An 11007-nucleotide genomic window follows, 5' to 3' on the forward strand; every position below is an offset into this window, starting at 1 on the left:
TAATAATAACTTTGACATTATTTTGAAATATACAATTCTATGTATAGTGTGGCAGGGTGCTTGAATCTGTAAGATTTACCTTTGTGTGCTTGTTTTGGCTGGTATAACTTCATCTTCACATATTCATGATTCATGAAAAACGCAAGAATTTGCTTGTTTGATTTTGTGATTTTCTTGTGTGTTGGTCAGACAATATGTTAGTCATAGACTCGTATTCACCATTCCCACGTTAAAGGTCACTATATTACCATTTAGTCTCAATGTGTAGAATTGATGGAATTTGTAACTCTTCAAAATTTAAGGGTAACTATTTCGTCTACAATGGTCACTATATGTTGTAGAGTGATGTTATGGGTTATTTCATCAAAATCTCTTCTTTTGAGATTGACCCGTCTGAATAGTTTGTGTTGTGACTCAGATTTTCTCTGAACATAAAATCATTTTTGGAATCCTCACTCGAAGTTGTTGTGTGATCAACAGTCACTGTTAGACAGTAGTACTTCTGGTGACCTCTGCAAGTATAGGTCGCATGTTTTATTTTCCTTCAGCTGCCTTTTGTGCTTTGATACTTCTACTTGTTTAACAATGTCACCAACATTTTCTTCTACAGTTCCCTTTAGAGTAGTGTCTATTTCTGACTCATTTGCCAGTGTTCCTTTGTCTTGAAACTTGATTCAGAATGACCAAGCCCAAAAAATAATTGTTCAACGTAACCTAGACCCTTAACTGAGTAAGGTGTATGTTGCTATTCAAAAATAGTTGGTTGGTAATAAGCCTGCTACTCAAGCTGCTTTTCCTAGCTTTGAGGAAATTTGGCTGGTTGCTAAGCTCATCATTTTCTACCGTTATTGTGAAATGTGAAATGCAGGTTATCTACCCTTTGAAAGTGGTGTCATATTTTTTTTTATATGTAAAGCTCCTAAAGCCTATTAGCTCAATTAGTAGAGCTATGTGCAATCGCACATGATGTAGGTTCGAATCCTACATAGGCTATCAACTTATAACTTTAATTTCCATATTATAAAGGGTTCCTATGTTTCAAATAGGGTCACCATATGTTATAAAGGGTAACTATGTTTCAAATAGGGTCACTAGTACATGTTATAAAGCGTAACTAAAGGTAAAAGAAGTTTGATTATCAGGTCACTATTCGTTAAAAAAGGGTCACTATGCTGACAATTTTGCATTACAAACAACTGAACAAGCACTATAAATCAAATGAAGTATGATATTTCCAAGTCAACCACAACTTTTTTTTTTTGATAAGAAAGTATTGTATATATTATGCACAACAATTACAAATCGGGTATGAAGTGGAACACACCTCCACTGAAACTGTCATAACAGGCACAAAGCCAAAAAAAACTACCCTTCTACAAGGGCCGTGAGAAACCAACTTTGATCCCTTTGAGCTAATTGCTCTAGATAAGACAGATTGTATCCTATTGCTAGCATTAAGCTTTACAAGCCTGCATAATCTATCAATGCAACTAATCTGACTATTCCACAAAGCATTGTTCCTCTCTTTCCAAATGTGATACACAGTGCACCTGACAAAGGTATAATACACACCTTTTCTGAACTTTGTGATATTTCTCCTATAAATCCATCTGATTAGCTGAGGCAGGCTTCTGATGGTTGAACTGATGTGTAAAAAATCAGCAATCTAGTTCCAACATCTTGAACTGTACTGACACCCAAAAAACAAATGACTATGATTCTCAATTTCTAAACCACACAGTAGGCACAAGTCAACCACAACTTTAAACGTCAACAAGAGGAACAACAATTTAGCTTTAAACCGGTAATTGATATGTGCGTTTTATATAGTGTTTTCACCGCCGTCCCTTAGTACTTTTATGCGTCAAATGAACTCTTAGGAGCCGTTTTTAGTACTAATCTGTGTATTTGAGTGTGCCTTGAGTTTCAGGACTACTTAGTGAGAATTTGGTTTTTTTAGACCCGTTTCAAGATGATTTAGGCCACTACACGATCCCGAGGGGATTCAGGACGATTAATGTCGACTTAAGGGAGCCTTAGATGTTCATGATTGAGCCCCGGAAGTTAGACTCGGTGTTGCGGACATATTTAGCTTTTCGCCCGGAAGATCTCCCATCGCCCACCGGGCGAGCAAGCCAAAGAAATCTCCAGTCGCCCGGCGCCCGACGGGCAGACATCCGCCCGGTGCACACCGGGCGCCCAGCAGAGCAGCAGCCAAGAGCGATCTCCACTCGCCCGACGGGCGAGGAGCGCCCGACCGGGCGCGTGCAGATGGTTTCCAACCCCGCCGGGCAGACCTGCGCCTGTCGGGCGGATTTCGAGCGTCCCGCCCGTCGGGCGGTTGGCCGCCCGACCGGGCGACGACAACCCTGGAGCCTTTAGCGCGCGGTTTACTTTAGTTTTATTCCGGTTTTCTCTTGTGTTTTTGGGCTAAACTATAAATATAGCCTTTGTTAATTTAGTAGGACATCTTATTATCTCATATGCTAGTATTAAACACTTAGTTTTTCTCTCTAATTTGTTTAAAACACTTAGTTTATTTTCAATCAAAAATTCAAGCTTTCAATTGCCATTGTTCTTCAATTAGGTATTGTTCTTTATTTCAATCTTTTGTTTTGCCTTAATTATGTTTTCAATCATGCTAATTGCTTTGTTTATTGTTAATATGCTTGAGTAGCTTAATCTCTAGGGTTTGGGGATCCATGATTAATATGAAGGGATATTGAATAATTGTGATTGTTGGCATTGTAATTAATTCCTATTGATTGGTTCATTTCACTATACAATTAGATTTGCGCAGGTTTAATTGTGATAGTTATGCAATATCAAGTTAAGATTCAAGAGATGCAATTTGATGTTTAGGCTTGTGTCAATAGGGGGAATTAGAGTTAATACGTAGCGAGAGCCCGTTAATTCTAAGTCTATGATTAGTATCGATTCGAGAGAGCATGCTAGTTTAATTAATTACTTTGTTGATTATTGTGATTGTTTATTGTCCTGGATTGTTATCTGTTGGTGAACCTATGCCCTAGATTCCTTAATATATTGATTCCTAGTTATTTAATTATCGTCGTAGTTTTAGCAAACCATCAAACCAACTCTTGTTCCCAATAGTCTAGTCTAATTGATTAATAGTAGAAAGAACACTGTTTCCCTGTGGATTCGATCCTGACTTCCCTTGCTACCTAGCTAGTGGACTTAGGTTATTTTTGATTAGGTGATACGACTTTAGCCTGTCAGTAATGCATCTACTGATCCAATGGTTGCATCTGAATGCCAAAAACAATGAATTTCACCCAGGGGAGGTGACTATAAGGTGTTCATGTTGTTGTAATGTTGTTTGTTAAGTCTACTGCCTAAAGTTGACTTCTTTAGGCTGCGTTTATTTTCATGGAGTTGTTGTGTTGTTTTAGCTTGTTATAAGGTGTTTTTGGTTCCTTTTGTGGGTTGTGCACTACGCCAAAATAAGTAATTAATACCGCCTAATTAATAGCGTTTACTAAAAAACGCTATGGTTAAACCTAATTAATAGCGCTTTAAAAAAAATGCTATAGGATTCTCAAGTAACAACACTTTATTTTTAATTGCCATTAAAAAGCTATGATTAGAACTTTAACTATTTTAAGCAAGACGTACGAATACGCTTGCTACCACATCCAAAAACAAAAACAAGAAAAATAAATAGAGAAGGGATCTCTCATTTATCCTCCCACTACTTCTTCACTCCCGGCCGGTTACCCACGAGGTCATGAGAGCACTTGCAATTTATAAACTTCCAGACTTCCAAAGTCAAGATTTCCCAGAAATTTCCCAAATTCATTCGATCCAAAATTTCTCAAATAAAAATTTCAAGAGTACCCTTCGATCCAAATCCAAATTTACAGGGTTTTGGCTTCTTTTCTAGCAAACGTTTTTTGACGGTGACTTTTACATCTTCTCAAAACTCAAGTTGTGGCTGAATTATCAATTGTGAGTATATATTGTACATTAGCATTTTTTTAGGGTTTATCAATTGTGAATTTGCGAGTTTTGAGTAGGAATATGAATTTGATATGTTGGGGATTTATCAAGGGTAGTTTTTAATTGATAAAGAAAGACTGGGGGTTTTGAATTTATGACACTGTTCAAGAGGATATCCTCATCTGGATTTGGTAGATACATGAGAGACCAGTCTGATGTAGTACGAGACGAAGCTTTATCAGGTTTCAATTCATTGTGGACGCTTTTATTTAGCTATTGATCATTTTCTATTCTCTTAGAATGGAAAATTGAAATTTGTGTTTGTCTCTCATATATTTCGTTGTTGCTGTAAGTCTGTAACTTTAGAAAACTAAAAATTACCCATGGCTGAGTAATCCTTTATGAGAATTCTAAAGCCTGTTGTTTAACAATTTTCAGAAAAAATGAGGTCAATCTTTTGTGAAAAATTTAATTTTGATGCACGTTCTTCTGATATGGAGAGCCTTTTCAGATGATATGGCAAAGATGATATAGTGGATATGAAGTCTGGTAATTTTCTGGACAAATAGGTGCAATATCTTGTACTGCAGCTGTTGCTATATGTGTTTTTGTTTTGCTTTGCTAATGTACTAGTTGAAATATTTTTTCGGCAAACAATATCTATGCCAAGAAGCATCTTGGAAGAAATTAGATAACATTAACCTAGATAACATTGAAGCAAATCCTCAAACATCAAACCATATCTTACTGATTAATCTGAGGGAATCAAGTATCCTGTGGAATCCATCTAAAAACTGTTGTAGACTCTTATGTCTCTTCTGATTCCCAACCAGCTTAGTGTTCTATGAATACATATCTTTGAGTGTTGGTAATTAGATTAAATAGGAACAAAAATGCATGGAGAAATGGATTCTTAGGAAGGCTTTGATGATGAGAAGCAGGCAAGTAGCCTTACTTGTCAAAGGTAACCAATTCATTCAACTCTGTTAACTGTTTAAAAGAGTAGTTTCTGTTAGCATTTGTAACCTGAGGCCGCACATTTTGTACAGGCAGAAGGAGTAATTCAGTGATGGTGTAGGATACAGTTGGATTGACGGACTCAAAGCGCATGTTGAACAACAGGCAACTTCTTTAGAACACCAAAACACATACTCCATAATCAATTAGTTGTGTTTTTTGTAATCAACACAACAATGTCAAATGATTGGCGCTTAAATTTAATTTTGCAATTGGTTCTTACATGTGACATATAAGATGATGCAGCAAGCTGAACATATCTTCCCATGTAACACTCCAAAGAAAATGCTTGCATATGTTTGAGTGTTGGTAATTGGAACTGGTTCTTTTACCATTCATTCCGTTAATTTGTTTGTTGTCGGGATTGAGGTGTCGTGTTACTGGTTGAAATTACAATATCGATGTACTAGAGTTTTAATTTTAATTCCGGAGGAACGGAGGAAGGGAGTTGAATATTGAGTTTTCATGTTACTAGTTGAAATTGCGTTAAGAGTTTTAATTCAGGACGGAAACATGAAGAGGATCATGACTTGTTGTAATTTGTAGTTATTATTATTGATTAGAGGTAATTCAGACTCTGAAACTCTCCCTCGTTTTGTGCAGTAAAGGCCCAGATTATTTTCTTCCTGTGGGTTTCAAGTTGAGGCTATAAGCCTATGATCGAGATGCTACTGCTGAGAGTTCAGAACTATGTGATGTAAGTATAAAAGTCGTCTTATATTGATCTTGATTTTCTGTTTGGACTACGTTATTATGTGCTTCATTATTTTTATACATTCTTACAAGTAACCTGCAGTACACTTGACTTTTAAAAGAATCATAGTGGTATTTTTGGGATTGATATAGAGTGAACTGAAATTCTACAACTTTGTTTATAAAATCTATACAGTATATACTTCGTATTTAAACTGGACCAGGAAGTAAGTTTCAGTCTGAAAAATACAAAGTAGGCCTCAATGTTTATAGGTGGATATGAAAAGTTAAATTCCTCAATATGTTAGGATTATGTTTAGCTTAAACTACACAAGATTACATGTACTTTTGCTTCTTTAATTTGAAAATTATGTCCTAACTCTTTTCTTGTTTTACCCCTGATTGTTTTCTCTTGCTAGACTTTTGAAACAGAGAGATACGTGCATTAGTATTATATATCAGAGATACTAGAATCTAGGGTGCCATATTCTTATGTCAGTTAAGATCGAGCCTAGGATGTGTCATTGATCCTTCTTTTATTAATACGAGTGTTGTAATTGCTAATGCTCATGACTTATGAGTTCCAAGGGATTCCTCTCCCCTATAATATAGAGAGTCGGGAAGAGAACAAAACTGATATTGGGAGGGGAATGTTATTAATCAGTGTTTTGTGAATGAAAAAGTTCTATTACTGGTTTTTTCGGGACCGTATAATAATTTCTACTCTTCCTGTTCATTTGCATCTTCTCAGAACTTTCTATAAAACACGATGATGTAGACTATTGTTTTCTAATCCAGGTTTTGGGTTACATTCACAAATCACAACTGGTTGCAAGTTTGCAACATACAATGTTAATGAGTAGGAAAGGCTCTTAAAGAGTAATAAATAAAATTAACAGTATAGTGAAGTCAAAGGAACAAACAGAAATAAGTAGACAGAAAAAACCAGAAAAGAAGACACTATAAAACAATCAAAATTAGTGGAAAGGCGATCATGGCTTGTCATACAGTACATGGACTAGGCTAGAAAAGTCAGTTACAGGTAATGATATGAGAGTCAGAACATAATTTTTTTCAGGCATCGATCAGGCTATGTCTAATTTGAAGTATATGTCATACCCCCTCCATTCTCTATTATCTTCCTATTTACTGCAGCAACATAAACCGGACAGGATGGAGTTAATGAAAAGTGGTTAATGAATGGATTTGTATACTTGTATCTGACATATAGTCCTCGAGTTTTAAAGCTCTTTGCTTGTTGGTAGCTGCATATGCAGATGGGAATACAAATCAGTTCCTAGTTCATATAGAGCTTAAATAATCCAGAAAATACTTGTGTATTAGATATTCAATTTGGAGGTTCCTCTCCTTATTTGATTAATAAACAACTTGCTGAATGCGCCTTGTCACAACTTCTTCACTACATCTTTGCAAAAACTATATTTGGTTGCGAGGAACAAGGACATGTTGAGGGCTTATGAGCTTGGTGTTCAGATTATGTCAGTTGTTTTATTTAGGTTCAGAACCTTGGTGACCCTTATCTGATGTTGTTTGTCATTAGAGATTACAGTTTCTTTGTTTCCAGTGAACAATTTCTCGGTTGTCAATTAAAGGATTATATTGTTTTCATGCATAACGTTTTCCCTCCTTATTCGGGTATTGTTTTGGAGATCCCTAAAGAAGATGGAGGGGGATTTACATTTCTAAGATTGAAAGAAATGATCGTGCTTTCATGCCGATTTTATCTTACATGATTCCCTCTTTATTTTTGTTCACTTCCATCTTGCGTTTTATAGGTGCCCCACAATATCGTAGGTATGTAAATACCTGAATCTCATACTTATCTTTCAACCAATTATTTACAACTAGATAGATAAATGTGACAACTTTGTTTATTTCTTTTAACTGATTATTAATTGACATTTTTTATTTCATAGTGCTCTCGGCGAAATGACATTGATTTTTGATTATATGGGACTGGATTCATCGGGCGTGACATTATTTTTTTGTGCTTTATGTGTAGGATTTGTGTTTTCCAATTTGTGACAATGGATATTGTACATGGTTAAAAGCTAAGCTATGAAATGTTTATTTTATGTAATTGAGATATGAGATGACTTTTGTTGTTTATATTGAATTGTTGTTAATTGATTTAAAATATTTTATATTGTATTACTATGATAATTAAGATACTTTTTCTAAACTGCAAGTGTTGGTATATTAATTGTTAAACAAATATTATATCAATAAAATTGTCTTGTATAAAATTAATACTCCGTATGTTGTTGCTTCGTATAATACCATGCCCCCCCTCCTTTACATTGAGCATTTACAGCGCTTGTATATTGAATGCTATTAAATGAGGTAAAATTAATAGCGCTTATTAAAAGCGTTGTAATTCTTTTAACAACGCCTATAATTAACAGCGCTGTAATTCATTGAAAAAAGCGCTATTAAAAGGTTATTTTGGTGTAGTGGTGCCTCCTAATTCTTTGTCAAACGATAACTATAAAAATGGTAACTATATTTAAATATTGGTCACTATATGTTAAAAAAGGTGATTGATTGATTATGTTTAAATAGGGTTACTATATTATGTAAAAGAAGGGTCACTATTTGTTAAAAAGGGTCAATATATGTTAAAAAATGTGATTGATTGATTATGTTTAAATAGGTTACTATATGATGTAAAAGAAAGGTCACTATTTGTTAAAAAGGTCACTATATGTTAGCCTATGTAGGACTTGAACCTACATCCTTTGTGCTCGTAAAGTACACAGTGCTTGACCAATTGAGCTAATAGACTTATGGAAAACATGACTAAACAAAAAACAAACACTAAAATAAGCACTAAAATAAGCTATAGAGATTACCATAAATAATAGTTCACATTACCTCCTTATAGTCCCCCTTATTAGTGATATATTGCATCACAAAATACACAAAATCCAACATTGAAACAATCTATAGAGTTCGTGTTTACAAGTTATAGTTACCTTCATGGTTATTAAAATCGCGATTCAAATCGTAGAATCTTACGATTCTACGGTTTAAATATTGTTAACGATTCGATTTACGATTCTACATGATTCTACACTTTTTTTTGACTAGCGAAAACCTCATAAATTTAAATCACGTTGAGAAAGGTATTAATAGATAAATATTGTTAATTATTGTTTATTTAGATATTAAACAACTATATATCTCAATTATTAAGTTTTTTTTATCTATAATATAAGCATTTTAAAGGAATTTTGAGAATAAAATCTTGATTATCTTGTTCATAGAATCTTACGATTCTACGATCCGATTTTACGATTTGATTCTAAGTGTCTCTTTCGATTCAAAGTAGAATCACGATTTTAATAACCTTGAGTTACCTTTATCAGTTGTATAGTGCATCAAATTTATACATCACAAGATCTAGCAAAATTAAGTTAGTCAATGAAATTTTTTACAAGATCATAGTATATGTTTTTTTCTTTCTTATTTTTAGAGACCTGACCAAAGAGGGACAAAGGAATCTTTCCTTTGACTACAAACATATGTTCCACATTAATACCTTCGTAGCCAACATCGTGATCCCAATCAAGAACATCCCTCATGTAGACACCTACTTTTGTCCTCATTCCCGTAAGGGAAAGGTTCGGTGATGAAAGTATAAATCTCCACTTGACAACGCATCTCCTATAAAATAAACGAATCTCAATTCCCCTTTTTATTTCACCCGAAACCTGATATTTATAGAAAACTGCTATTTATGGAAACCTGCTAAAAATAGTAACTGCCGTAAAAGGTAGCTTCTAAAAGTGGAAAATCATAAAGGATAGAAACCTGTCAGAATTAGGTGTTGCATTCCAACATAAATCCTAAATGAGATAGAAAACTGCGAGAATCCTATTCCTAATATGATTCGGAAATAAGAGTTACGTATTAATTAAAATCCTAACGAGCCTAGAGTTCGTAACGGGCCCAGACGCATCCCGCCACAAGGTTAATACGCACTAAAAGACTCGATTAAGTCTCAAACTCTACGGATTTCAGGAATCCGAATCTGACTAAAGAAAACGGCCCAGACCCTATTTTCAACGCCTGCCTCTGGGCGCCAAAATCTTCGGCGCCCAGGCCTGGGCGCTGAAAATACCTGGGTACGTGTTTTTTCCTAATTCTTTATGGATTAGAACTCTGCAATTCTATCTTTCCACGAACTCTTCCCTATAAATACAGCCCTAAATTCGACGTGAAAAGGACACACAACACACAATTCATATTCTGAGTATTGACTCCAACCCTTAGCCTAAGCCTCACGCTGCGAAACTGTTCACGCGTTCTGTCGCAATCGATCCATAAATCGAACAGAACGTATCCTGTCCCATAATTGAGATTCGTTAAATAAAAAGGAGAAATAGCAAAGTCAAAGTGGTTAGTTTTCTGAGAACCGTGACGCACCTCTCAAGGGTGCGTCGTAATGTGTCCCTTCTCGATGATTTAATTGCTTTCCTCGCCCTTTTTATGAACTGTTAAACTTACTAAATCTGATTGTTCTATCACGCCTAACAAATATAATATTTTTGGGAAATTGGATTATCATGCTAGGTCCCTTAATGCAATCTAAATCAGATAATCGCGATCAATCTAGTATTATATGTTGCATATTGCTAAAATCAACTCAGATTAGTTTAATAGTTAACGCATGTCCCTTCAATTATTTATGCTGAGCTAGTAAGGATATCCTGCCTCTGGAGTTATCGACGAGCGAAGTACTCCTCTCGGTAGTTACAGTCCCCCGAACCCTCAATCTCTACCTTGCGGGTGTATGTTGAGAGATCCCCACACCAGGGATCACAAGGGAACCTACGGCCGTCGTGGTCAAACATAATTGCACTCCCTTTATGTCACGATAACCGGGTTTTGTCAGTTTTTCTCATTGTCGTTAAAAACTGAATGGCGACTCCTATATTACTAGTCAATTGGGTGTATACTCACAGGAAATCCAATTACACTTGATTGAATAAAAGAATCGTCACACCCACGAGGGACGAGTTCACGCATTAGCCTCGTGCTTTTTCGACCCCCTCACGCCTCACAAGCCATTGATTGGACGTGTCGAGATAACAAATGTAAAAAAACAAACACTAGTTTTCCGTCAACACTGGTATATATATACCTGGTGTCTGGTGACTAAAGATCAATTCCATCTAAAACCTGCTCTCCTCAATAAAACCATCATAGAAGCCAAAAGAAGCTAAATTTGCTAGCTTGATTGACTAAATCTTTAAAATTAACGATAAACTACTCTTATTTTTCAGCATACCAATTAGTACCATCCATCCAACC

The 11007-nt window shown here is 35.5% G+C and overlaps 1 long non-coding RNA gene across 2 annotated transcripts; it reads left to right on the plus strand.

Annotated features, from left to right (window-relative positions):
* The first annotated feature begins 3626 nt into the window (after positions 1 to 3626).
* LOC110785235 (uncharacterized) lies at positions 3627 to 7873 on the plus strand. 2 transcript variants are annotated; one of them, XR_002532547.2, is made up of 3 exons: positions 3636 to 3969; positions 4399 to 4924; positions 5010 to 7873. It is a non-coding gene; the product is annotated as an uncharacterized lncRNA (long non-coding RNA). The 2 variants fall into 2 exon arrangements; XR_002532546.2 differs by having other exon boundaries at positions 3627 to 4924.
* Positions 7874 to 11007: the final 3134 nt, after the last annotated feature.

Source organism: Spinacia oleracea, chromosome 3 (assembly GCF_020520425.1).
Source record: "Spinacia oleracea cultivar Varoflay chromosome 3, BTI_SOV_V1, whole genome shotgun sequence".
In the NCBI taxonomy this organism is placed as follows: domain Eukaryota; kingdom Viridiplantae; phylum Streptophyta; class Magnoliopsida; order Caryophyllales; family Amaranthaceae; genus Spinacia; species Spinacia oleracea.